The sequence below is a fragment of the Petaurus breviceps genome, unplaced genomic scaffold (genome assembly GCF_028583685.1).
Source record: "Petaurus breviceps papuanus isolate PSGF00001 unplaced genomic scaffold, PetGlider_PUasm1.0 90919, whole genome shotgun sequence".
NCBI classification, from domain to species: domain Eukaryota; kingdom Metazoa; phylum Chordata; class Mammalia; order Diprotodontia; family Petauridae; genus Petaurus; species Petaurus breviceps.
The window spans coordinates 39,004,726-39,010,968 of record NW_027187378.1 but is presented as its reverse complement, the minus strand read 5'-3'; positions in this window follow the sequence as shown (position 1 = coordinate 39,010,968).

Here is a 6,243-nt window from a genome sequence, read left to right as displayed (position 1 = left end):
CACTATATAGTTATTATTTCATTTGAGCCTCACGATAATCCTGGGAAGTAGGTGCTGTTATTATCCCTGTTTTACAGTTTAGGAAACTAAGACAGACATGGGTTAAGTGACTTGCCCAAGGTCACACAGACAATAAGTGTGAACTCAAATCTTCCTAACTCCAGGCCTAGCACTGTATCTACTGCACCATCTAACTGTTCAAACAATGTATTAAGTGACTACCAAGTACCAGACACTGAGCTTAAAGCAAACAGAGACGTGGCAACACTGGGTTTAGACTCCAAGATCATTTGTAAAGTATTATGAGGGTTGGCAGAAGATGATGAGTACTATTACCTCATAAAAATAAAGCAGTGTAGGATGAAATAAATTAAAATAAATATGGTGGGAGGCATCTAATGAAAGGAGAAGGAGGACAATAACAGAAAAAATAAAAATAGATTAAAAAATCTATAATAAAATTTTCAGTCAAAAATCATTAACATTTGGATTATAAAATCATAGTGTAAGATGTGTTTCTAAAGGAAATAGAAACAACAATAAAGGGTATACTGGTAGGAAAAAACAGCTGAATTAGGCCAAGTGTACACAGAGGAGATCCATTCTATAGTTAAGTTAGATCATAAAGGGATTTTTTTCATAAGGTATCTGAGAGCAAGGAAGATCCCAAAGGTGTGTATAGGGGGGAAATCTTGTTTCAGATTATTATTAATATATATTTTTTGTTTAAATCTTTTCAGTGTTTTTTCTGGCAGATATGCCAGGCAGAAAAAGGGAATTATGTATTATTTCATAATTGTAGGACAAGGAGTCATTTGACTCTTCATAGTCTTCTGCATTAAGTGAAAACAAATACAGATTATCAGCACTTGGAGGGTAGATATTATTTCTTATTTATCCTTTTTATTTCCCATGACTACTAGTACAGGACCATATACCAAGGTTCTAAAGAAACATTTACTCAATTTAGTTGAAATTATCAAGCTAGGAAGAGAGAGAAGAGAAAGATACTGAAATCTATTAGAAACCGTGTGAATATGTATTTTTTTTCAATCTTTTGGAAAATGAAGATGTGACTAATGTCAGATGGAGATTTTTTTTTCCATTTTGCTAGGAAAAGGTAAAGAAGTTGAAAAGATCAATATCAAATGGCCTTTCCATGTAGTAACGATAAAAAAAAATCACCAAATATCCAACAAAATTTCCATACAGTAAATGGACTGAAAAAGCTCTTCTAAAATTTTTTATGAAGAAAAGAATCTTCAGATATAATAGAAAAACAAATAAATTCTAAGAAAAGATTTCCTGTATGAATAATCACTCCTCTTCTCCCCACACACCCCAAAATGAGTTCCTTAGGTCAGCAAAAGATATACTTTGCTAAAAAGTCACTGGAGAGGCCAGGTTATTTGCAGATGTTAAAAGAGATTCTTTGTCAGCCTTCCCATCCAGTTTGCTGATGGTGCTGATTTTGGGGACTCTACTCTGTGGTAAAAATAGCTTTATTCTGCTGACCATGTTCATATGCAAAGGGAGGGGCACTGATAATGGAGTTAGAACACAGGAAGTTTACCATTTTAGCCTATAAAAATAGAATTTTTATTACAAAGAGGTCTTACCAACTGAGGAAAAACAAACAGAATTTTCATTTCCTGACAAGTGTCTGCCTTACTAAATAGTTTATGCATGATCTTTTTCTTTTTTGGAGGGGGGAGGGCAATGTTGGTAATAAATATACTTATTGAGGGAAAAAATACTCTACCACTGAATGACAAACATTTTAGTCAACATTACTTATCTGGTCAATGATGAAAAAAAAAGATGTATTTTCTAAAGTCAAAGATACCATTAACCTAAAGAGCTGTTATAACATTACTGTGCATTTTTATGAAACTCCCAAATATCTGTGAATGATACAGTTTAGCCCAGTGTAACTTGTAATTCAGTCTGAGAAAAAGATTCTGAGAGGTGATCCTTCCTCTTTTCCCTCAAGTTGATTTAAGAGAATGGTAGTCATGCCAAGATCAAGAATATTTGAGTTGGTGAGAAACACAGACCCATTAAAAGTGATTTGAATAATCCTACCCAGTGCCTAAGAAAACAACTGGGATGCCTGAAAAGACCTAGATCAGTAGGGAACAGGACCATAGACTTTCTTTTTCATAATTGCAAAGTTTAGCATTATGAATACACATTTAATAGATAAAGAATAAGGAAGATTTACAAGAGAGGGAAATTTTCATTTATTAAATGAATTATATTAAATGCTCTGTTTTTTAATTTTTAAGACATGTGCATATATTTTATATACATAATTTAATACAGTAGTAATCAGATTGCTCCATTTGTATCTAAGTTGGCAATGTTTTTGTTTTCATGACTTCAAGTAGACTGAGGATGAGCTATGTCTTTCATCATCAGAGAAGCAATAGGCTAGAGATTGAGAATAAGATATGCATTTTTAGACATGGTCATAGATTTTAAAGATAAAAAGGACTTTAGAGAGCATCTAGTCCAAGTTTTCATTTTATTTTTAATGTTTTATTAATGCATGCTATTTTTTATACAATGATCACTTTTGGATAACTTCTTTTCCCTATATCCTTGTTACACACATACACACACCCACCCACCCACATACACACACACATACACACATGCACACACACAAATCCCTAGCTGTTAAGAGTATAGGTGAATTTTCACTCACCGGCCCATTTATTATTTGCAATTTGTAAATAAAGGGAAAGTCTATTGAAACATTAGTCATATTGAACCAACATTCCAACCCTTCATTTCAGATGAGGAAACCAAGACCCCAAGAAGTTAAGTAAATCGTCCAAAGTCACAGAGGTAGAAAGAAGCAGATCTAGTGTTTTGTCCAAGTTTTCTGACTCCAATTCCACTTACCTTCCCATAGGCAAAGGTGGGTATCAAGACTGTCTGATGTAAAGAATAATTATAAATAATGTATACACAATGCTTTAAGGTTCACTCATCCATACCAGTCCCATTAGGTAGATAATATAATTTCTCCATTTTATAGATGAGGAAACTTTGAGAAATTAAATGGCTTGGGCACAGTCATATAGTTCTGTGTCAGAATAGAGCTTTGAAGGCAGGATTTCTGACTCAGAATCCAATGCCCTTTCCATTTACATAGTATGTCAGGGCTGTGTTGAAGTGTGTGTCATCTCCTATGCTAATAGGGTCCATATCAGGAACTTTCATGTACCTGGGGTTTTAAGGATAGGGATACTGACAGAGGTGGAGCTTTAATGGAGAAATGCTTCGCTAAAGTCTCTATTATTCTTTGATTCTTTTTGGCAGATGATTAAACTTCTATGGGGGTGGGGGTACCCTTCTGCTAGTACCTATTTGTTAGAACCACAATCCATTCCGGAAAGAATCTAGCATTTCCCACTCTACATACACATAGATACACCCAACAACCCTTAGACTTCTCCTTCTAGCAGTAAAAGTACCTACAGACAGCCATAGGTTAAGCCATTGGTTTTTCAAGAACCACAGTGATCAGAACTATTAAGATGGCAGAGAAATTGCAAGCCAGCAGAGATCTGTTCAGGCAAAGCAGAGAGTGGAGGAGAGAAGAGAGGATAATGCAGAAGAATTTCTAGAAAGATCAGAAGACAGGAAAACAATCCATAAGAAAAGGACTTGTAGAGGGCTCTGGCAGTAGAAGATCCTTTACAAAATAATAGAAAGTTTACACAGGGCCTATAGCATAGCCCATTGTAACTTGTACTTCTGTTCAGACATAAAGAAGAATATTCAGGGGAAGAATTCATACTACTTAGACTTTACTTGGACAGCTAGGTAGTGCAGTGGATAGAGGGCTGGGTCTGAATTTGGGACCTGAATTCAAATGTGACATCAGACATTTACTAGCTGTGTGACCCTGGGCAAGTCACTTGTTTGTCTCAGTTTCCTCACTTGTAAAATGAGCTGGAAAAAGAAATGGTAAACCACTTCAGCATCTTTGACAAAAAAACCCCAAATGGGGTCACAAAAAGGTGCACAGAACTTAAAATGACTATAACATTTGTTGAATCTTCTCTCATTTTAATAAAAACTCTTTTTGACTCATTATGATCAGTTCAGTGGAGATATTTTTCCCCAAGTATATGTGTGGGTACTTGAGAGAAAACAAACAAGGGAAACAAACTCCAACATAACCTAAATCCTTCACACCATGACATCTCTGACACAAAATTTACACACATCCAGAATTCTGTGCTTTGCAATTGTTTAGGGGATAGCTTTTAAAAATAACAATAATTCAAATGTGATGACAGTTGAATTTTATATGGTGTTTCATAATGATAAGCCCTCTATAGATACTATCTTTTTTGATGGCCCCAGTGGAGATAATAGTGTCAATGTTACCTTTGTTTTATAAATGAGGAAAGAAAGGTTCAGAAAAATAAATTGCTCAGTTAGGAACAGACAGATTAAGACAGAAATAGATCCTAAAACTTAAGGGCAGCTAGGCTGCATAGTAGATAGAGTGTAGGTCTTGGTTTTGGAAAACATGAATTCAAACATGGCCTCAAACACTTATTTAGCTATGTGACCCTGGACAAGTCATTTAACCTTGTTTGCCTCAGTTTCCTCATCTATAAAGTGAGCTGGAGAAGAAAATGGCAAATCTCTCTAGTATCTTTGTCAAGAAAATCTGAACTAGGTCCATGAAGAGTCTGAAACAATTGAACAACAACAAAATTGACCTTTTTCTTTAACATGTTAAAATAAAGCAACTTATACAATTTGGCAAAAGAAAGGCTTTAGTTTTTATCTCATATTTTACTCAGCTACAAAGAAAAACATTTATTTTGGTGCTCTGTTTTTTCTTTTCTTTGACATGATTTTGGAGGTTCTTCTAAAGCAAGAGTTGATGCATGTGGGCATTTTCTCTCTGTTTTTCATCTTAGTTTTATAATCATTTTAAATTGCTGAATTTTATTAGTGCCACTGGTTTTCTATTTTTCCCCTAAAAATAGATTTAATATTTTGCAAAATGCTTTCCCAAGAATCTCTCTTGAACTCCCTGTTTCACTCAGCATCAAGTCAACTTATCGACTGAAGTTCCAAATTATATGGTTCCCCTAAAAAATGCTGGGAAATTGCAATTTCTTTTCCACAACACAACTCTGATAAGATAAAGGTCAATCTCTTCTGCAAGAAACTGCAGTTCTCTTCAAAATAGTGGAGTCCGGGAGGTAAATAAAGAAGTAGTTCAGATTATTTATGTAAGGTAAATTAATCAAGAAGTGACTGATTGCTTTGATGTGTTCCTCAATCAGCTAGATCAAATGACAGGGCACAGACATCTTAGCAACAACTTCCCACAGAGAGTGGTCATGTATGTTCATTGGTGCCTGAATGATTTAGTGTCAGTGACTAGGGCTATCTTTTACATGACTAGCTAATGAAGTCTCTTGTCAGAGCTTTTATAAACCCTTTCCATAGTTTCTCAGAGCGTGTTAAAAGACCAACTTTCTTGTGCTCTAGCTCTTCTTGGACCTTGAAGAAAGATAGGACACAGCACAGTAGATCAATGTTCTGGTTAGAAGTAAGGAAGAAATTGTCCTCCTCCAAGGAGAGACACAGGCACACGGCAGAGGTAGACATATGCTTCCACATAGCCTGAGAGGTTATTCCTTGGACAATTTTCATGAAGCCCAACTACTGTACTTGGGAAGGGAGGATTGTGAATTCCCTCTGCACTGTGATCCTGACATCTAGAGTAGGGTTTCTTAAACTTTTTCTACCAGTGACCCCTTAACTGCTTCTTAACTTATCTAGAGGACAATGCAGAAAAATTTATTGGAGGATCAGAAGACAGAAAAGCACAGCAGTAAAGCAGAGGACTTTATCTGGGGTTCTAGTCAGAGAAGGATAATGTCCTGGATAATCCCATCTTTGGAACTTGTCTTAGGTATAACCCTAAAGTCTAGAGTTTTCAAACTTGAAAGTTCAAATATAAGACCTTATAGAGAGAGAGAAGGGAATTTCCTGATGCAACTGTCTGAATTATTATTAAGCCTTAATAACTGAATGGGGACCTGTTAAAGACCTTAATTAGAAAAGGTCCAGGTCTTCCACTGCAGCCTGGGTCATCTCCAGTTGTCCTGATCTATATCTAGTCACTGGACCCAAATGGCTCTGGAGGAGAAAGTGAATTTGGTGACTTTGCACAGCCTTCCCGCACTTAGATCCAAT